The sequence below is a fragment of the Plecotus auritus genome (assembly GCF_963455305.1).
Source record: "Plecotus auritus genome assembly, chromosome: 6".
Lineage (NCBI taxonomy): Eukaryota > Metazoa > Chordata > Mammalia > Chiroptera > Vespertilionidae > Plecotus > Plecotus auritus.
The window spans coordinates 60,772,680-60,795,666 of record NC_137773.1 but is presented as its reverse complement, the minus strand read 5'-3'; the positions used below and the strand labels follow the sequence as shown (position 1 = coordinate 60,795,666).

Below are 22,987 nucleotides of genomic sequence, written 5' to 3'. Positions count from 1 at the left end.
AGCACACTGACCACCAGGGGGCAGCTCCTGCATTGAGCAACTGCCCCCTGGTGGTCAGTGCATGTCATAGCGACCGGTCAAAAGTCGCTTAGGCTTTTATATATATAGACTTTTTAGAGAGAGATGGGGAGGGATAGTTAGAAACATTTATGAGAGAGGGACATTGATCAGCTGCCTCCTGCATGCCCCCTACTGGGGATCAAGACTGCAAGCCTGGCTTGTGCCCTGACCAGAAATGGAACCAGGGACCTCTTGGTTCATGGGTTAACACTCACCCACTGAGTCACCCCGGCCAGGCTGAAGAGCTTTTTAGTAAAAGTTTGAGAACCAATAGAGTTGACTTATACAATAAAGTAAAAGGAATCTTGTACGTAAGGAGACTGCTGGGATTAAGAAGCAAATACAGAGCAATAGGAAGAGACTTAAGACATAATCAGTGAGCTCCAGCTAGTGTGGCTCAGTTGGCTGGGCATCATCCCATGCACCAAAAATGTTGCTGGTTTGATTCCTGGTCAGAGCACATGCCCGGGTTGCAGCCTCAATCCCGCATAGGGGCGAGGCAGCCCATCAATGTTTCCCTCTCTCCCTCTCTAAAAAATCAATAATAATAAAAAGACATTATCAGTGAGAAATTCCCCAAGGTTGCAAAAGGCAACAGTTTTAGAAAAAGTAATATCTGACATTGAATTTAAAGTTTTTTCCTCTGATGTAAGTTGGTTCTTATAACAATTTGTTACCTCTCAACCTAAAAGTCCACTACATAGGACAGTTTTATGTTGATGAAATGGAAATAATAAGTGTCCAGTGTGAGGCAAGGTATTAAAATTCTTTGAGGATGCCAGGCACAGTGGAGAGAGCTGGCTTTGAACTTTTCATAACGTATTAGGTGGTAAGTCATGACATTTTATTTGGTTACTAGAGGCCCGATGCATGAAATTCATGCATGGGTAGGGTCCCTAGGCCTGGCTTGTGATCAGGGCTGATCTGTGGGGCGACCGGCAGGGAGATCGGGGGCTCCCACTGGCACCCACCTTGACTGGCCTGGGGCCTGTGGGCTGGGGGCAGCTCCTGCGTTGAGCGTCTGCCCCCTGCTGGTCAGTGTGCGTCATAGTGACTGGTCGTTCTGCTGTTCGGTCAATTTGCATATTAGGCTTTTATTATATAGGATTTAAAGAAATGTCAACCCTGGAATGAAAGGCTGGAGAACCTGAGGATATCTTGCCTATTTGTTGAAAAGGAAGCATTAAAAGCCTGGAGGGTGCTGATGTTCTAATGTGTGGTACTTCTTTCACAGAAGAGTCAATCCCTAAAAGTTCTTTTATCATTCAGATTGGAACTCAGAAATTGTGTTTCTGTAAAAACAGTGTAACAAAAAGGGATAGCTTCTCAAGTCTGCTCACAAAAGCTTATGTAACCCAACCTCACGAGACTAAAATACTAACATAATGACTTGCTATTCTTCATGTTTCTAAATGCAAACTTGGTATTAAATTCAACAATTTAACATGATACAATTTTATATTTTGCTCAGCTCACTTGTCTGATGGAGGTCAGATAGCATTCCTTCAAGTAGCAACTAAGGAATCAGGACTTCTAGCATGTGATCCAATTATCTTAACATCTTTGCTTCTAAGTATTGTTGACAGGTGAGAAATCACAGGCTGATTATCTCATGGGAGACTTTAGGGATCAAGCCTGGGAATGACACACATTATTTATGCTCACATTTTACTAATCACATGGCCCCAGCTTCACTGCAAGGAAGGTCGTGAACAACAGTCTTCCTATGCTTCCAGGAAGAGGAAAAAGGAATGTAGGCATCTTACACCTCCCGTGCAGGGTTTTGTGAAGATTAAATAAAATAACTGTACATTCTAAGTTCTTGTAATGTTACGTCCTTTCCTTCCCTTGGACTCAGCCAAGTACACACCTAGTGGTGGCAGGCTTCAGTGGTGATGGGCTCTGGTGCAAAGGACTCTTAGTGAAAAGGTTTTGGTAAAGGAAATCAGGTGCAAATTCTGGTGGTGCTCAGCAGAGGTCGTGGATAGAGAATAAGAACTGTGGAGTTAGATGCTCCTGAATGGCTTCCTAGAAAGCTAGGAGGGGGAAAAGAGGTAATAGGATTTTGCCTGGGAGAAAGAGGATGGCATGTGGGGCATGGGTGGAAGGAAGCAGTGTCTAAGAAAATGTACAGGCTACTTTCGGAAAATAGTGGAATGACTAGCATCTCAGTGAGCAACTCCACCAACTACTAAAGCTGCATTAAGTGATGTCAAAGGTAAGTGAAAAAGCTACTGAAGAAGGGAGTCCATTCTTTACTAAAAAGTACATAATGCTCTTAGTAGACTTAAAATATAACATTTTTAAAAAGGGAGAAAGGATATCATGTAAAGCAACTACTTTAAAATATTAGAGCCCAGTTTTTAGTTTCTCGAAAAATATTTACATTTAAATAAGATTGAAGAATACAATATGTGAACCTGACTGGACCCAGGTTGGGGGAGGAGGACAGCCATCAAGAATATTCTTGGTATTTTAAACTTGAAATTTGCTGAGAGTAAATCTTAAATGTCATCAAACAACAACAAAAAAGTAACTATGTGAGGTGATAGTGTGTTAACTAAGCTAATTGTAGTAATCATGTTGTATACCTTAACTTACACAATGTTATTTACAAGTTATATATCAATGAGGATAGAAAGTAATCATTTAAATATTAACTGTATTTAGATAAATATTTTTGTTAATTTTTATAAGTCTAATTAAAGGTAGGGGTTAGGTATATCCTTTTTCTTAGGTTATAACTGCTGAAGTACGTGGGAGTGAAGCATCATGAGACCTGCAACTTAGTTTGAAATGGTTCAGAAAAAGTTCATAAAGCAAATATAGCAAAAATCTAGGTGAAAGATGTATGGACACACATACTACTCTTTGAATGTTTCTGTATTTTTCAAAATTATCATGATAATCTGACAAATGACAATAGGCTCAAAGGTTGCTAGCATGTGACCATTAATGGGCTTAAGAGAATAAAGCAGTCACTCCTTTATTCATTGACTGTATCACCAGACATATGAAAATAGTTTTAGATGACAGTAGCTGGTGTGAAATATCAAGCCTGGCCTGCACTAGGCACTAAAATGCAAGCTCTATGAAGCTAGGGACAGGTCTGTTTCTCTTCACCATTATCTGTCAAGCAAGCACTTAGTCCAGTGCTAAGAAACAGTAGGTGCTAAGTTTTTGTTCACTGAATGGTGAAATATGAAAATTCTATGCTTATGATAGATATTCTAACCCTTTAATATTTTCTACAGATCATTGCTTTTTGGCAGATACCACAAAAAATATACAATTAGTATTTATGTATTTGGTACCTTTGGCAACTCCCTATAGTTAATTCAATAACTTTAAAATTCAAACCAGAACATTGTAAAGCCTTTGCTCTTCAGAGTTAAGTTACATCTAAGCCTACATTAGTATTTTTATGAAGTTATTTCTTTGAGGCTGTTTTTACTCAATATTAAAAATATAATAGCTAGATTTTATTAGATAAAAATACTTTGTGACTATTGACAAAACCACATGAAGGATTCTTATGAAACTTTAAGTTTAAATTATTAAAGATTTCAAGTGATTCAAATTTATTTATTTTCTATTAAAACTAGAAGTCATCAAAACAAACAAACAAAACAAAAACTAGAAGTAATCTATCACTCCTTTTTAGAATCAATCTTTTCGCAAAACTGGATGATAATAAAGGTAACTCAGGGGCAATCTCATCAAACAGTTGGTAAGTTTTCGAGGCTGGTTTGTCCTTGTATTAAAAATGCTAATTTCTAGCTGCTATGGCTGCCACTGTTGCAGAGGCCCTGGTGCAGGGCGGTAGGACCTGGGCCCAGGTCCCGGCCCAGCCACTGCTGAGGAGCCAGCCAGGAGCCCCTGGAGCAGGGCCACAGCACAGGTGAAGTGACCTGCCCCAGGTCTGGGTCTGGCCTCCAGGAAAAAAAAAAAAAAAGTTAAGTTCTGATATCCTCCAATGTTTTTAACCACATTATGAAATTATTAGGGAGCCGATCATCATCATCAAGGGCTTTTGCAGCATTAACAGCTAACACCTACCTTCTATTTTGTAACTCTTTTCTCAGATATGGAGGAAGTATGGTAATTCTTTGTAGAGGCAATGGGGCCTAGTGACAAATAGGCTATAAGGGAGAAAGGGGAGTAAAGAAATCATTAAAAAATAAAAACAAAAACCTTCTTATTAATTTTGGAGAGAGGGGAAAGGAGAGGGAAAGATATAAACATTGATAAGTGAGAAACATCAATTGGTTGCCCCGACCAGAGATCGAGCCCATAACCCTGGCATGTGCCCTGACTGGGAATCAAACCAGTGACCTTTGGGTACATGGAACAATGCTCAACCAATTGAGCCAAAACCAACAAAAACAATACAAACTTGCTTATTTTTTTAAAAGCAAGTTTTAGCACTATCATTTATATTAACCTTTATAATATTTATTTATATCAATCTTAATCTGATTCTAAAACTGGTAGGCTTAACATAACCTTATTCAATGGTAGAGTAAGAGGGTTGGCATATGGAAGTGGACAATATTCTGTAGACCATGGGAATTAATTTACCTTTCTGCTCCAGAAGACTACTAGTAAGAGTCAGTGTGATATACCAGCATGCATACTCTATTTGACTACTTGGGGTGGAGTTCAGGCTTCCTATTTACTTGTTCTTTTGACCTGGGTAAGACACTTAATTTCTCTGGGTCTCCTCTTCCTCCAGTTTTAAATATCACTGATTGTAAACCAAGAATTGACTGATAAGAAAATGATAAAAACAACCAAACAATATGTTGGGACAATTTGCCAGGTAGAAACGGGTGGTATATATTTGATATTAATGAGTGACATTAAAAAATAAAAACCCAAACCAACTATGTATTTTAGCAGGAACTTTAGGTAGAAAACAAAAAGCCATTGTGACTTTTATAAAATGAATGAAACCGGGAAAAGAAAAAAAATCTGTGCCGGGGGAAACAATTTGTTACATAGTTGCCTATAAAGTAAGGAGATTCAATGAAGCTAAATCACAACAAGTGAGGATACCACATTGGGCATCTCAGAGATTAGGCATGAAAATTATAATAACACTAGTGGCCCGGTGAATGGATTCGTGCACATTGAAAGGAAATTAATTAGAAGAAATATTTGAATATTGCTATCTGCCCTTTCTCTATCACAGAAGTGTCAACCAAATTCATGATCGACAATGACAGATTGAAACACACGCATGCAATTGGCACCAGCGAGAGCTTTATATGTATTGTGCATGCGTGAGTCAATGTTTATTTTCAAATTGCCAGTGCATGTCATATGTACCGCCCGTCTATGGCAGCCTTGGGCAAACTATGGCCCGCAGGCCGGATCCGGCTGTTCTATCCGGTTCTCTTGCTCTCCCCTCCGCTCCTTTACTTTGAATTTATATTAGTTCACACAAACACTCCATCTATGCTTTTGTTCCGGCCCTCCGGTTCAGTTTAAGAACCCATTGTGGCCCTCGAGTCAAAAAGTTTGCCCACCCCTGGCTATGGTCATATGATCAGGTCACTTAGCCTTTTATAGATATAGATCAGAAACAGCTTGGTGTTATTTATTCAAGTTTATGATATGCATATCCACTTCCAGGTATATACTATACAGAAATTGATATAGACATGATGGAATACATATGAAGAATGTTCACAGCAGCATTTATAATAGTTCCAAACTAGAAACAACCCAGATATCCATCAACAATAGAATGGCTAAGTAAATCATGGCATGTAATATTCAGCAATTAAAATGAACAAATTAAAGCTATATGAACAACCTGAACAACATATGGATTAAGAACAATGTTGAGCTAAAGCGGTAAGTACCAGTATAATAGATTACATATTAGGTTTTTCCATTTAATAAAGTTCAAAAGAAAGAACAAAACCAAACGATATACTGTTTAGGGATGCATGTTTGTGATAAAACAATAGAGAAAAGCAAGGAAATACTTATCACAGAAGATAGAAAAAAGGTTACCTCTGAAAAAGAGGGGATGAATTATGTTCAGGAAGGTCAACAGTGGGGATTCTGGGGTGCTGGCAATGTTCCATTTCTTGATCTGGTTGGTCACATGAAGGTTTATTTTATAATTACTCATTATACTGAGTAACTTCTTTATGCATTTTAATGTATATTTCACAATAAAAATTCTAAAAGTAACTGAATACTATAAATGGTATTTGTAGAAAGAAATCTTGCCAGATAATTTACTTAAGAAATATTTAATAGTAAAAACCAATGATATGGGCTAATAAATCACTGATTAATTCCCCATAAGAGCTCACTTTCAACTGTAGGAGAAAAATACCCCTTTGTCATATTTTAACATAGAAAGCAGATCTCTATCAGAAACAAATTGATGAACCAGGAAAACAACTGTTACCTAAAACTCCAAAGTTTTTTGAATTTTGAAAACTAGCTGTGTTCTCCTCTTTTTTAATAAAAAATAAAAGAACTAAAAAGTTGCAGACCAAGTTGGATATGTATGAACTTCCCCTTTTCCAGTCACCAGTTCCAGCTGTTTCCTCTGGTTATCACGCTGGGTGGTGAGGTTTAGTGTAGCTGGTTCTTTTTATGTAGGTTGTAGGTGGTGGGTGGCACAGGGCTCTCCGGGGTGCCATTCTGTCTTCAGCACTAAGGTTGTAAGATCAGGTTGCTGAAAAAGTCCATCTGGTACACACTTTCCTTGAGGTATACTTTACTAGGTTGCACTCTTTTTATTCAAAACCCACAGAACTGCCCTGGCTGATGTGGCTCAGTTGGTTGGAGCACTGTCCAGTACACCAAAAGGTGGCAGGTTCTATTCTGGTCAGGGCACCTACCTAGGTGGTAAGGTTCATGGATGGTGTTGGATCCAGGGTCAGGGTCAGGGTGTGTATGGGAGGCGACCAATCGATGATTCTCTCTCTCTTCTCTATAAAACCAGTGGGGAAAAAAATACTAAAAAACCTCTCAGTACTAAAATCTGAGGTGCTCAGCTTCACAAAATCCCATAAATCTGTGCATTTTATTCCTTCAATTTCCATCAGGAAGACAAGCAAAATCATAAAAGATTTGTTTTGTAGCCATGTGGGGCCATCACTTCATGGTCTGATTCTCTGTGTGTCTTATTTGGAAGAACATAAACAAGGCAGGTTATGAAAAGACAGTCAAATCAAGGGTAGCTTAAGCAGGACAGTTCACCCGGCTCTTGGAACTAAGGCTCAAAGGCAGTTGGGCAGGTGCTACTTTGTCTCCTCTTGCTTCTGCAACACCCCTCCCCGGTCCCATTACTTTTTCTGCAGGATTTTAATAACAACGAGCCTTGGGATTTATCCAGTTCTAAGTTTCCTTGCTCTACTATTTCCATATGGTGGCAGCAGTAGCGACAGAAACCCAAGCTCCCCCAGCCTGCCTATAAAAACTTGTTCCTCATCCCCGCTGAGGCAGAAAGACTTGAAATATCCAGTACTGCCCCTTCCAGAGGTAGGGCTGCCAGGACCCAACGACAGAACTGTGGAATCTGCTTACTTTCGTCATTGCTGCTGCTTTTATCTCATTCTCACACTATTCACCAGGGCAGGTTCAACCTGAGGATTCTGGTCTTTTCACTTAAAAATTTATTTTCCTAGAGAACTACACTTTCAACTTCATGAGTTTTTTTTTTTTTTTTTTACTTGAATTTACTTTCCAGGATAACATCTGTATGAAAAGCTGCACAACAGTAATAGTATTTACTTTATAGAGTAAATAGCTTTTGAAACGCAGGCTTGAAACACAGGCCACAATTTCTGGGTGACGGTCATGTACACCGATTCACAACCAAGGCCAGTTCTCCCGAGCTTCAAACCATAAGCACGAGTGATTACTAGGAGTGAGGCACTATTCAATTCTCCCCCTGGATAACTGTCACAGATCCTTCCACAATATCCGAGAGGATGATTCCTTTCTCTCGCCAGGGCAACGCGCCTCCTTTTTCACTAGAAAGACTCAGGCTGTGACGCGGTATTCAAGCCGCACCCTTATTTCCTTTGGGGTGAGGGAAGGGGCGGGGGGAGGGGGAAGAAGGGATGCATTACACCTCTCATCTTTACAATGCTATGCAGTTAACAAAGCGCTAGCACTCCATCCACTCCTCTGAGCTCCGCGAGTGTTCGTTCATTCGTTCGTTCATTCATTCACTAACATCTACTCGGTCCGACTCCGCTGGGTCGCGCCCCGCACCGCGGAAAGGGTGGGGCGCTCGCTCCCGGGAACAGGTGCAGCGCGCGGATCAGGCAGTAGGACAACTTCTCGCTCAGTACAGCTTCTCAAAGGCCTGTTTGGGGCCCAAGGCCTCACCTTCAGGTGGTGCGCACCCGAGCGTGGCCGCGCGGCCCGGGCCTCCCTCCTTCTGGCTCCCAAAGGAGCAGCCACCACCTGCCCTGAAGGAAACCACTAAAGAGCAAGCCCTCTCCGCCGCCCTCGGGTCGGGGTGAGATCGGGCGGCCGCTCTGGCTCCACTCGGCTCCTCCCCTTCCTCTCTTCAGTTCTGACGCGGCCGCAGAGGCCGCGGCAGCGGCGGCGACGAGCCCAGCGGCCCGAGGCGCACCCACCCGCTTGCCAGTCCCGACTTCCTCTTCCTTCCGAGCGTCATCGGAGTGCGCCGGCGTCGCCGGGGCGGGGCGGCTGGGAAGGGGAACACAGGCTTGCGGAGGACGCCTCTTACGGAGAGCGAAGGGAGGGGCGGAGAGCGGTTGCTAGGCGACTGACGTCATCGGCGCGCGCCGCTCCCCTCCCGCCCCTCTCTCTGGAGTGAGGCGAGAGCCCCGCACAGAGCGAGCGAGACTGCGAGCTGGGCTCCGGACGCCGCTGCCGCCGCGAGCGAGAGACCTGCGAGCATCGGAGACCCCGCCCCCGTGCGCTGGCTGCCGCCGCGACCTCCGTCCTCACCTGGGCCAGCGGGAGCCGCGGCCACTGCTCTGCTCCCCCCTCACCTTCCCGGCCGGCAGCCGCGGCTGCACACGCCGGAGCCCGAGCCCGATCCGGAGCCGGCGGCCGGGAGGCAGGGAGGAGGCTACCTCGGGCCGGGGCCGGGCAGCAGCTTCCCGGTGAGAGGACGCCGAGGAGGGATCGGAGCTTCTGTCTGGTCCTGGGGAGCGGGCGAGGGACCCCCGAGGTGTAGGAAGGGGGTCCCAGCCGCAGCGACACATGCAGGAGCCAGGAGCGGGGGCGGCGCCGAACGGAGCCGGCCGGGTCCCCCACCTCGCGGCCGCCGCGGCCACCCGCCCGGGGCCTTAGCATCTCGCCCCGGAGTGTATGATCCGGGGCCCCAGGTTCAGCAATCACCCCCGGCCGGGGGGCGGGGACCCCGATGTGAAGCGGCGGCCGGGGCGGCGGGGAGAGCAGGACCGGCGCTGCAGTCCTTCCCTTCCCTTCCACCTGCCCTTAAGCCCCTCGGGGGTCTTTTCCCCGGGCCAGTCGCCGGCCCCCCGGCTCCGCGGCAGGACTCCGGGAGGAGTTCTTAGAGCCCCCTCCCCCGCCCCAGCCCCGAGGGCGGCGGGGCCGGGGGGACCCGGGGGGCCGGCCGCTCTCCGCCCAGAGGAAACTTTCTAAACACACAATCCGGAGCCTCCCTAACGTGACTGTCCTGGGAGAAGTGGCCGAGGACGGGCAGAAGGCAGCCTGAAGAGACCCAGGAAGAGGAAAAGAGATAAGTGGGGCCGAAGCCGCCTCTGCTCCCGCTGCGCGGAAGGGACCCGGGTGGCCGCCGGGCTGAGCGACACGAGCCCCGCTTCTCGGCGACGCGCGGGTCGGCGCCGTCCGCAGCCGCAGCCTCGGTCCTGAGGAGGAAGGGAGCCGGCCCACTTGCTCAGCGCACGGTCCTTCTCCAAAGTGTGAGTGGCCCCGGAAAGGGATTGAGGGGTGGGAAGTGGGCAGATGCCGGTGCAACCTCCTGGGGTTTTGCTGATGGTTTTCTGGAGCGTTGGGAGTGCATGGATGAGAAGGAGGTACTAGAAGCTATCAGGTAGCCCCACGTTTAACCTTTTAGCTCCTTTCTGTGCAATACGGAAGCTTCCAGGCTTTTCCTAGAGGAGTTCTGTCTTTCTCCAGAGGGGACACTTGCTCCCTTCTGACCAGTAATTGACAAAAGGAAATCGAGGAAGCCGGAGCGTATGTGTATACAAAGGACATCTCTGTAATACACTTTTTCCTGGTACACCAGGTGTGAAAACCTGCGCTGTAGTTTTTGTTTCCGGGCAACTCTTATTTGGGTTCTCAAGGGGGAATCTCTTACCCCATGAACCCCTGAAAGTAAAGTACCCCCCCCCCCTTTTTTTGCACTCTTCCTTGAAGAGATTTTCATTTCAGTACCTGTCAGTACAGGAGTTTTTACAGTCATTTCCTGGGTCCAATTCCTGTGTATCAGGAGGACACTGTAACAGATTTCGGTTACTCGGGAAATTGTGAGTTCTTACGAATCACAAGTTAATTGGGGGAGAGCATTTGGTACTTGAACCAGTTTTTAAAAGTTTTTATTCCTTACTCAAATGCTTTTTTTGGGGGCGAGTAGCATATGCCCTACCTGTCAGCACTCTTTTATTTGGCAGAGTGACTTGAGACTTTGCTTATTTGAGCTTCTTTATTTTTCTATCTAATGAGAAAATTTGATACTTAATATTTTGAAGGATGATTTTTTCCCTTCCATTATTTTAGAGGTGAAGTCTATAAAATCTTTGACCTGTATTTTAGGTATCTTCCCAGAGTTCCAAACTAAGGTGCAGGAAAGTAATTTATACAGACCTGAAGGCTTCAGCATGGGATAGAATTTTATATAACAACATAGGGAGTACTATACCGATTTATGGTCCCTGCAGACAACTGAGTGGTCTTGTTCTCTCTGAAGCCCCTGCTGAGAGAAGCATTGTGGGAATGAATGTAAGTCTGAGGTTAGCTATGGTAACTTCTCCATTCAGGATCTTGATTAAATTTGATACTTTCTCAAACAATGTTTCCATCCTATACTTTTTGTCTTTTGAAATAATGAGTTCTACAAGTTTATTAGCTCCTAAATTATGTAACAATTCATTCATTTATCCCAAACCTTTTTCTTTAATGCTCCAGGACACATGCAGAGTTTGTGTTTTGAGAAATGCTATAATAAGCTGGAGTTTTCTTTTTCTCGTTTACAGATTTTTATTGTTTCTCTTTACCATTATCTTTCCTGCCTCTTTGTATATCTTAGACTAATTTCTTCAATTCCTTTGATTATTTTGCTCTCCTCTGGAACTTCTCCGCCTGTTTTGTTTTTCTTTATATGCCTTGTTCTTGTTATTTTTTATGAGAAACCTTAAATTCTATCTATTTTACTTTTATTATTTTATTTTTTTAATCCTTACCTGAGGATATTTTTTCATTGATTTTTAGGGAGAATGGAAAAGAGAGGGAAAGACAGAGAGAAATATCGATGTGAGAGGAACACATCGATTGGTTGCCTCCTGCACCAGTCCCGACCAGGGCCTGGGCCAGGGAGGAACCTGCAACTGAGGTACATATCCTTGACCAGAATCTAACCCTGGACCCTTTGGTCCGCTCTATCCACTGAGCCAAACTGGCTTGGGCTCTATCGATTTTAAATGGGTACTGACATGAGTAGTGGATATAATGTTAGATGTAAAATCAGAAACAGATGTCTCTGGTTCTGTTATCTTATTTTGTGACCTTGAGGAATTCACATATCCCATGTTTTACAGAAGGAAGAAAAGTATAATCTTTCATAGGGAGGAAAGGAGGACAAACCAACAAACTGTAGTTTAAGTATAGATTGTACTCCATCAAAATTGTTTACTTACCTTAAGACTTTTTATTGCTTGACTATGGTAATGTTTTATTGCACATTTGGGTATCAAAGAAACAAAGTATTTGGGATCCCTACCTTTGAAATGCTTTTATTTATAGATGACAAAGGCAATGAATCACAAATTGCACAAAACTGTAGGAAAGTGAGAATGGACCAACCACTATTTATCTACTACCACCATATGTCAGTTACTGTGTTTGGTACCTCATAGATATAAATGTATTTGTATATTTTTCATTAGGGAAATGATAGTGTTGAATTATGGAGGACTAATTGGAATGTCTGAACCAAATCTGCGAAGGTATTTTTTTGGGAAGAAAAGTTTTTCAGACTTTTGGAATTGGAGGGTGTGAGGGACAAATGTAATTAGAAATTTGGATTGATAGGAATACAGAGGTAAGTTGTTGAATAGGCTTAGGATCAATCTGTGTTGAATAGGCTTAGGATCAATACATGTTTACGGATCAAAGAAGCAATTGAGAACAATGTTCCTGAGACAGTTTTAGATGAGGAGAAACTGTATTTTAGGCCAAGAGGCATTATATCTTTTTCTAGGGAACCAACATTTTTACACTATGGTCACTGAAGAGCTATACAGATGGAGGAGTGAAAAAGAAGGCTCTTCCAGTATTTTAGTATGGTGCTAATGAGCGATTTCTTGTAAAACATAATTCAGAAATGGGGCATTGTATTTTTTTTTTTTTTTTGGACCTTAAGTTTCAGGGTAAACAAACATTGGATACTAATGCAAGCTCAAGACAAGAAAATAATGAGTGATATACTGAAAATGTAGAGCTGGAGTCATTTTCATAGTATTAAGGTTTCTCAAGAGTGCAGATGGAGAATGAAAAATGGGTATCTTTACTTGGGGTGGAGGGAGGAAAATCATTAAAGTTAGCAAAGATATAGTAGGAACAGTGAATGGATGAACTCTCCTTAAAATAAATGTTTTAAAAGTGAATAAGAGTTGAAGTTGAAAAGAGAGAAACAGCCTTTAAATATGGCCAGTAGTTAGTCTTATGATTCTGTATTTTTGAAATAGCTATGACAAACTTGTAGAGTATATAAGTCCCCTGAGGTTAAGCTGAATGAATATATAGGATTTCACTGTTAAGGAACTTACACCTAAAAGGACAGATTTCTTTCACCATATTCATGTTTTTAAAGTTTGCCCAGCATCATTATCCTAAATTTGGCCTCTAACTTGACGAAGTGGGGCTAAAAATAGCTGGCAAAGAAGGCTGCTTCCCCTGCTTGAGGTTGGTGTGCGTCTTTGTGTCCTGTACAATGGAGGGGATATCCCTGTGCTGGCACAGAAGTGCTGAAATTCTTTTTTGGAAAACCCTTTTATTAAAAAAGAAACACAAAACAATTTAGCACTTAAAAAAATCCAGACATCTTTGAAGTATGAGAAACTGAAAGACTGTCCTTTTATTTTTTCTTCCTGTGGTGAAACCTGCAGCTAGTGTGGCTAGCTTTTAGTGTTGACTAGAATAAGGATTAAGGATTGTGAGGCAAGGAATACATATATCCCCTCCTCTTTTGCATTGCTGAGTTTGAATTTTCCACCTTCCTAGTAACTTCTTTGGCCTCTTCTTTTTTTTTTTTTTTTAAATATATTTTATTGATATTTTACAGAGAGAAAGGGAGAGGGACAGAGAGCTAGAAACATCGATGAGAGAGAAACATCGATCAGCTGCCTCCTGCACAACCCCCACTGGGGATTTGCCTGCAACCAAGGTACATGCCCTCGACCGGAATCGAACCTGGGACCTCTCAGTCCGCAGGCCGACGCTCTATCCACTGAGCCAAACCGGCCTCGGCTCTTTGGCCTCTTCTTAAGAGTGATCATTGAAATGGCAGAACTCTCTGGGGAAGAGATATTTAGACAAGAAGTTTAAATCTAGGGTGATTCTAGGATGAGGGTACAGGGACTGGAATGTATGCCACGTGGATGCCTGCTCTCTTCACCCCTACTTTCCACAACATCTTTTTATGCAGGTAACACCATGTTTTGATGAACGTAAAGGGCAGCTGTACATGATTTACTAGTACAGACAGAGGGAAAGGTGGGACTCTGGTTGTAGGGAGTCATAACTTCATGTGCTCTGCTTTGGGATTGATATGGGAAGATTAAAGAGCCTTGAGAGTGTGCATTGTGTGTTTAGCACCAGATGACTGACTGCAAAGCCCACACCTAGGCTAGTAGCAGCCCAATTGATGTACTTCGGAGATGGTTCTGGGAAAAGTCTTATGTTTCCTCTGCTATCACATTGTGTAGAGGAGGAGTTGACAAATTTTTCTTTGTAAAGTGTTAGTAAATATTTTAGATTTTATGGACTACATGGTCTCTATCTTAGTGATTCAATTCTGCTCTTGTAGTGTGAAAGCAGCCAAAGACAATATGTAAGTGAATAAATGGGGCTTTGTTCCAGTAAAACCTTATACATAAAATCAGGAGGTAGGTTGGATTGGGCATGTAGTTTATGGACCCCTGATGTAGGCATCTGCCAGGTCCACCAACAATACAGTATGAGCTTCATCTGTTATGAATCTGATGTACAGCTATTTTAGGTGGTTTGTTTTCTAAATGAGATGTGTTCCTCAAGGGTTGTCTTAATATGATTCTGCATAAAGCATAGAGTCTACTGTACAAGATAGTGATGAAAACTATGGATTAAGGAGCAGTGGCAATGCCATCTGTAAAGGGATGCAACAAAAAATAGGAACTACTTGTGTTTCTTATTAAAGGACTAGAGGCCCTGGTGCATGAATTCGTGTAACAGTGGGGTCCCTCAGCCTGGCCTGTGGGATTGGGCTGAAACTGGCTCTCCGATATCCCCCGAGGGGTCCTGGATTGCGAGAGGGCGCAGGCCAGGCTGAGGGACCCTACCGGTCCATGATCAGGGACGTGGGAGGTTGGCCAGGTGGGAAGGGATGGCGGGAGGGCTCCAAGGCATGTCCAGGCTGTCTCACTCAATCTCTATCAGCCAGACCCCAGCAGCAAGCTAACCTACTGGTCGGAGCGTCTGCCCCCTGGTGGTCAATGCATGTCATAGCGACTGGTTGACCAGTCAACTATCTGCTCCTGGTGGTCAGTGCACATCATAGCGACTGGTTGACCGGTCAACTGTCTGCCCTCTGGTTGTCAGTGCACGTCATAGTGAGCGGTTGAGTGGCCTTAGCATATCATTAGCATATTACGCTTTGATTGGTTGAATGGATGACCAGACGACCAGACACTTAGCATATTAGGCTTTTATTATATAGGATACCATAATTGGCATATAGTGATATACTGGCTACGTATCCAGGTCAAAAGTTGAAGGGACTTATGGATATAATTTTGAGAGGTTGTGAAAATAAATTATGAAGCATTTACTTTAGATATAAAATTACAAGTGTTTATAGTTGGCTTGAATCAGATGAAAGTATTAGTCAAATTATAAGAACATTAAGGTGTGAGACTTGTCTCTTAAAGTCTTAATCTCTTGTAGTGACCAATTCAGTGTATACAATTATTGGCTCCCACAATTTTTGTTTTGTTAATTCCAAGTAGTATATGTTAACAAATCATTTAAATTATGTAAATGTATACTTTAAAAACCTTTGCTGTATCCTTAAGAGTAAATGTGTCCCATGGGTTGATTTCGTAGGTTAGTCTGTCTCAACTGTGTTGTTTAGAAAGGACAATTCATTCTGTGTAATTTTACATTGTAGCTAATATGAAAACATTAGTTTCACATGTCAACAAATACTTGCATTGGATGATGGTATTTTTTTGTTCTAATTTCATAAATCTTATTCATCTCAGGATTCTCCTGTTTATGGCAGAGAACGGTGTTACTCTGCAGTAGTGATCAGTTTTTAGTTAGTTTCAAACCTGCTTTTACTTTATGTGCACATGTAATTGGTACTTCATTCCTTCTTCCTTAAAAGGAGTTTATATAATCTGATAATTTTAGTATACCATTTAGAGGGTCACTGTAAAATTGCTTTCTGTTTATTAGGAGAGGAGTCTTTCCTTAATTCTTTTTAAAAAAATCTTCAATTAATTTTTTGCCTTTCAAGTAATTTTATCATTTTCTCAAGCTTAAGGATGGGTGCAATTTAAGAGATGCCAGGTGTTCATCTCATATCTGCAAATATTCTGAATAGAAATATTCTATATTGTGACACTTTCTGTGGACAAGGGAAAAGAATGGTGTATTATTATTATTAAGTGTAGCTGAATTGTCATTGCAAACAGATGACTAAAGGTACTTTCAAACTATGAACGCTTGCTGTTAAACCTTTTTTGCACTATCTTTCAAAATTTTGAGTAACACTTGATTTCTCTAAAACAGCAAGCTAATACAAGCAAGTGTGAGAGCCTACATTTGTGTTGTAGCTGCAATGCAGGAAGCGGAAAGATAATAAACAAGAATGCACAAGAGGCCTTATTGCTTGAGTATCTTATCTTTTTTTTCTTTTTCCCCATCATCTAAGGGATAGCTTGTGGATCAGTCAAGTATTGTGCCGTTTCTGTTGCTATGCTGTGTCTCTTCTGCCCTTTCTTTCCAGCTGAAAGCTAGCTATTGGAAACCTGAGTGGATTTAGGAAGGAGGTGTTAGTGTGTCTCTGTGTGCATGTACCTAGTGTATTGTGCCACATGCTCCTTTCTGCATGATTGTTTCGGAATTTAGGAAATATTAAAACATAGCGCAAAATATTTTTAATGTTACTTAGCCTTTCCTCTGAGATCCTCACCATTAGGTTCAAGATACTGTATTTTCTTTCGGTTTATTCATCACATAGCATCTTGAATGAACCCATCAATATACAGATGGTCTCTGACTTACGATGGTTTGTCTTAGACTTTTCAACTTTATGGTGGTGTGAAAAAGATATATATTCTATAGTGGTCAGTTTTCGAATTTTGAATTTTGATATATTTCCGGGCTAGCAATAAGTCGGGTATGATACTCTCTTATGGTGCTGGACAGCAGCAGCAAGATGATTTTGCCACACTGCAGGCTAATGTAAGTGCTCTGAGCATGTTTAAGGCAGGCTAACCTACAATGTTTGGTAGGTTAGGTGTAGTAAATGAGTTTTTGACTTATGATGAGTTTATTGGGACATAACCCCTCCATTAGTCAAGGAGCATCTGTATATTAGTGCCAAATGTCAAGTCTGATGGCAAATTGCTGGTTTGATTTTGGAAGAATGCATTTATCTTAGACTTTTAGGATGGTATGTTTTTTAGGGCAGTGTAAGGGGCAATAAATAATAGACCTTTGCATGACATTCTCTAGATCTAAAAGGAGCTTCACTAATAATAATAATTTATAACTATCTAATGGTTGAAAATATTGTGCATACCTGGGAACCAGCAACATGCTGCTAGTTCATTTCTCACTTACCTAATAAAATATAGTCATACTATGAAGGCAGAGACTCATTTGTTAGGCAGTTCATTTCTTAGCTTCATGGCTTTGGACAAGCTATTTATCCTAATATTAGCTTTATCACCTGTTGATGGGGGGAAACTGTGTCCTTCACAGAGTTGTTAGGATTAAATGAGATGATATAAAACATATGCAAAACTTTTAGTCCAGTGCCTGGCATATAGCAATGTGACTGATCACTGTTAAGTTGTTAAATTTAAAATCTTTTAAGTGTGACATAGACAGAAGGCTAAAGTCAGGTTTTATGTTGCCCAACATTTAAATTCAGCCCTTGAGTTTGAAAAATAATACTGAAGTAATTCTGCAGTGTTTTCAAACACATCTGAATCAGTGTATGTATGATTCATTAACAATAATTTAAAAAAATGATCAGAGACATGGCAGAACTCCTGATTTGAACACAACAGGAATTAGAATTCATTTCCAAAGACCTCAATAGTGTTTAGATCAGAAAGGACTTTTAAAAATAATTTGTTGATTATCTCTGAAAGTGGCTGTTGTTTAAATTGTCAATTTAGAAATGTCGGTTATCAAGTGTCTTAACTGTCCATCTCCTTAACTGTTGGGAATAAAAAGGTTTAAAGAATTATGAAGAAGTTTAATAGGCTTTATCTCTATTATTACATCTCATCTCAAATTAATATTGAAGGAATTTTATTTAGATGATTCTATTTTAAGTAAATTTTAGTTTTCTCCTTTTTCTAAAATGATTACAGAGATAGTGTTAGTGGTGTTATTGTTTTATATTCCCTTTCATGCTTAGTATTTATTAAATACAAGATTAGTTTCAGAAATAACATTTCTTCAAGCTTGGTGTAAACAGTGTTTTATTGGTCAATGAAAGAAATAAATGCTTCTGGGTCGTTTTTGTATTTGGAAAGTATTTCTATTTTGAGAACCATTTGGCTATGCCTTCATAGTCTGTTTATTTAATAGAACTGTATATTTAAGATATGTGTATGAAAAAAATGCAAAGGCAGAAAGGCAAGATTGAGATATATTTCTTAGCACTGATTTTATTGCCAGCTCTTGTCCTCATTCTCTAACTTCTTCTTTTAAGGCAAGTTTGCTTTAGATTTTGGTGTAAATAAAGAAATTAGATTGGTTTAAATATTAATGGGTCTTTGGTTAAGTGGTTAATTTAATAAATATTCTAGTTTTAAAAATTCAGTATTTTTCTTTGTTGGTAGCGATTGGAGTTATGCTTCTTTCCATTTTAGAGATTTTTAAAAAAGTATTTTATAATGAACTAGAAGCCCGGTGCATGAAATTTGTGCCCTTGAGGGGGGCGTCCCTCAGCCCGGCCTACACCCTCTCACAGTCCGGAAGCCCTTGGGGGATGTACAAATGACAGTTTAGGCCTACTCCCCTGGTGGTCAGTGCATGTCATAGCGAGCAGTTGAGCTGCCTTAGCATATTATTAGCATATTATGCTTTGATTGGTTGAATGGCCAACCAGATGACTGGACACTTAGCATATTAGGCTATAATTATGTAGGATAGGTTCCTGGATAGCTGGGAGAAGAGCATAGTTTCTCTAGTGAGTTCAATTTCTTCCTGCTTATTTGTTATGTAGGCAATAATACCAGGTTAGATAACTATGTGGGTCATTAGTTTTCTTTTGCATGATTGGTGGTTCTAAATTGACTACTGTGAATTTGGTAATAGAAACTTTGGAATGCTGCTATAATGAATGGGGAACCATTTTTCTATTGAGTATTACACAAGTAGAATTTTTTCATTAGAAAAATATTCAAATTTTAACTTACTAGATTAGAAATTTAGAGCAGGAAACACAAAATTTCTGATTTTTTGTACAGGCCATTTAGTAGGAGAGATGGGTGTACAGAGGAGGGAAGAGACACACAGCAAAGGAGGGAGGGAAGAGGCAAATACAAGGGGAGAGTGGTTCAGGAAGTTTTGAGGTCAGTTAAACTTAGTCAGAGGTCACACCCTGTTATTGCTTTGGGTTGTGGATGTGGGGTGTTGCCACTTGTTATCATCTACCACCCTTTGAAATGTTGATTAAATGATTGGCTTTAGTTCTTAGCTTTTCAACATCTGGATTCTTTAAACCAATTTTAATCTGTATGGGATAGTCAGTGTGTGGGAAAATTTCCACAATACCTGCTAGGAGAAGGGACCCACAAAGGGTTTTTAACTACATTGGAGTTTCTTGTCTCCTCATTGCTCATATTTCTCAAGCTTTGCCTAAGAGAGATGTTTGTAATTCGATATATGTGAGATAGTTGTTGAGAGGGAAGCTTTGAGGTTGATAGACCCAGGTTCTAGCTGTGCTGCTTTGCGAGGTTGGCCAAGTTGTTTATTCTGTGTGTTTCCTGTAAAACTGGCATGATAATAATAGTTAGTACCTACCTTTCTCATAGGGTAGTTAAGAGGATAGAGTGAGATAATGCATCACAAGAGGCTTGCTGAGAATTAGTGCTCAATAAGTGTTAGCTGTGGTAATAATAATAAATATTATAATATTAAATTATTGTTATTTCCATTAGGTTGCTGGTTTTTTTAAATGCTGAGGGCATTTGTGGTCTTTACTTCTGAATATATCACTAGAATACTACTGCCTTTATTCAGCAGCACTGGCACCCTAAAATCATAGAACCAGTTTCTTTGTCTCCAGCTACAGCTTGACCTTAATTTTAAGGCAGCCTTATACTCCTCATCATTTCCTTGACTTACTACTTAAATCGCAAAACTTTCCTTTCAGCCCCGAGACTTCTATTTTACAGTTTACAGAAGTGTGGCTTCTCCCCAGCTTATCACCTTTTGCTCACTCATGGCATTTCCTAAGAGAGGGGATACTAGAAACCTCTTTTAAGAAGTATTCCCTGGCCAAAACCGGTTTGGCTCAGTGGATAGAGCGTCGGCCTGCGGACTGAAAGGTCCCGGGTTCGATTCCGGTCAAGGGCATGTACCTTGGTTGCGGGCACATCCTCAGTGGGAGGTGTGCAGGAGGCAGCTGATCGATGTTTCTCTCTCATCGATGTTTCTAGCTCTCTATCCCTCTCCCTTCCTCTCTGTGAAATATCAATAAAATATATTTAAAAAAAAAAAAAAAAAAAAAAAAAAAAAGAAGTATTCCCTGACTAACTGTACACTTTCCCATCACCCGTTTTCTATTTTGCATATCCTGTGTATTATTAAATGAACTACTTAACTTGCTTATCCTATTGTTGTTTTTTAAATATTTATTTATTTATTTTGGTCTCTTCAATGAAATTGTAAGCCCTTTTAGGTCAGGGACCATTTTTCTACTCTAAGCCTTATCTTTCTCACTTGAAAAGAAGATAATACCTTCCTCACAGGGATGTTGTAAGATTTCAGACAGATGATGTGTGAAAAAGTTCCTGAGCCAAATCCTTAATAAGTGGTAGTTTCCTTTTCTTTGAACCACTCTAGTTCTTAAAGTTGGCACTGGGTATACAGTTAGTATTTTAAAAATACTTAATTTATTCTGAATTGAGTTTGGAGCCTTTTAGTTTCCACTGTGTGAATAATTTTAGTTTTCATTTTCCAGATAAGATTCAAAATGCTACTTTCCAATTATCCGATGGTAAAGGCTGAGGCATTAATAAGAGATGGCATGATAGTGATTAGAGCAGGGACTCAAGCCACCATTGTGTGGGTTCAAATACAGACTGCCGCACTTATTAGTTGTGTGACTTTTGGCAAGCTGTTTATCTCTTTTGGCCTCACTTAATTTGTATGATTGGGAAAACAGTTACCTATGGATACTTTGTTGTTAGGTTAAATGAAATAATAAATAAGCATAGGACAGTGACTGTCACATAATGGCCCCCGGGAACATTTGGCAATATCCGGAGGGAGATGTTTTTGAAGATCACAACTTGGGAGAGGTGTGTTTGTCGGGGGTTGCTACTAATATCTAGTGGGTAGAGGCCAGGTCAAAGTGATATACAGGATAGCCCACAACAAAGGATTATCTGGTTCCGAATGTCAATAGTATCAGGGTTGGGAAACTCTGCTCTCAGTTGCTTATTTGAATATTTTCATTGTGTAAGGAACTTTGCCAGTTAGATTCTGTATTATTGAAAAAAATAAATCATAGACATGGAATAGGCCTCAGTTAATATTCATTTTAAAGGACACATAAAGGGAGATGGCTTTCATGATTTTTAAAACAAGTTATATCAGTTACTCCAAACGTAATCTAAGAGTGCTTATACTTACTTAGAAACTAGGAAAGGTTTCCAGGTGGATTTTCCTGGATTCCCCTCCCCCCCCCCCCCCCCCCCCCGCCCTCCGCCAGTGGCAAACTGTTCATGTAAAAGTATATCAAGGGTAGGGGGCTCAAGAGATATGAGTGTCATAGTGTAAATATTTGTAAAGTCAAATGTACCCTGATGGAAAAAAACAAGTATCAAGGTTGATGGAATGATCTATTGAGAGAAAGCTTGGATCGCGTCTTATTTCCCTTATGCCCTTTATATTTTATCACTCACTGAGTTGAATGCTGTTTAACTTAGGCCTTTTCCCCCCAACCCCTCTTTTTCTCTCTGTTTAAAATGGAACTCTTCCCAGTTCCTGTCCATTTTAGGAGCTTCTAAAATGATTTTGTTGCTTCTATCCTTTATACTAGTATTCCTACCTGAATTGACACTTAAGGGAGAGAGCCTTTCTAGTCCAGGATTCTGTCTACCATTCAAACCTCCCTGCACTATCCCTTTATTTACAGGAGAAAATTAAATGCTATTAGTTGTATACTGTCTTTGGGAGAATTGGGAAAATAGTCAATCACATTATTTTCTTTTTTTTTAAATTTATATTTATTATTGAAAGTATTACAGATGTCCCTCCCACCTCAATTGACTCCCCCTTCCTTCCCTACCCCAGGTCTTCATAATCACATTATTTTCTGTATTGCTTAGTTCAGGTGACTTCCTTCACTTGTGTCTAAACATTGTATATCCATTTATATACAACATGTATATATTTTAATGCAAATTTGTGTGTGTTCATATATATACCTTCATGTATAATTTGTCTCTGTACCTTGTTATTTCCTCTGCCTGGAGTATTCTTTTCTTTTCATTTTTGAAACATTTATTTTTTAAGACACTACTTAAATACCACCTCCTCTGGGAAGATTGTCCTGATTTATATAAGTGGAGTTAGTTGTATTTTCTTTTGGTTACCCGTAGTATCTATGTGGCTTTTATAGCACTTAATATAATTATTTGTATTTTTCTCTTCTACTGATCTGTCAGTTCTTCGAGGACAAGGGTTATGTCTTATTTATCTTTTCAGTTAATATCTCCACCCTCCAAGTGCCTAACATCTCCTCCTACATAGTAGGCATATAGTATGTTAAAAAATTAAAGGAAGAGAAAAAAAAAAACTGGGAAGGTTTTTTAATAGGCTCTATAACAGGAAGATATTACCTTTTTTTAAAAAATTGATTTTTAAAGAGAGAGATAGGGGGAGAGAGAGAAACATCGATTTATTGTTCCACTTATTTATATATTGATTGGTATGAGCTCTGACAAGAAATGGAACCCATAGCCTTGCGAGTATTGGGGCAATACTCTAACCAAATGAGCTACCTGGCCAGGGTGAGGAGGATATTATCTTG

The 22,987-nt window shown here is 40.8% G+C and overlaps 1 protein-coding gene across 4 annotated transcripts in view; it reads left to right on the top strand.

Annotated features, from left to right (window-relative positions):
- Nucleotides 1-9,697: 9,697 nt before the first annotated feature.
- Nucleotides 9,698-22,987, top strand: part of FBXW7 (F-box and WD repeat domain containing 7) — a gene marked incomplete at its 3' end in the record, with an annotated part of 179,642 nt that continues 166,352 nt past the window's right edge. For 2 of the 4 annotated variants that reach the window (XM_080675319.1, XM_080675324.1), the window contains exon 1: nt 9,709-9,962. Of the gene's footprint in view, nt 9,963-22,987 lie in introns of all 4 variants that reach the window. The other 2 variants (XM_080675321.1, XM_080675320.1) reach the window with 2 other exon arrangements.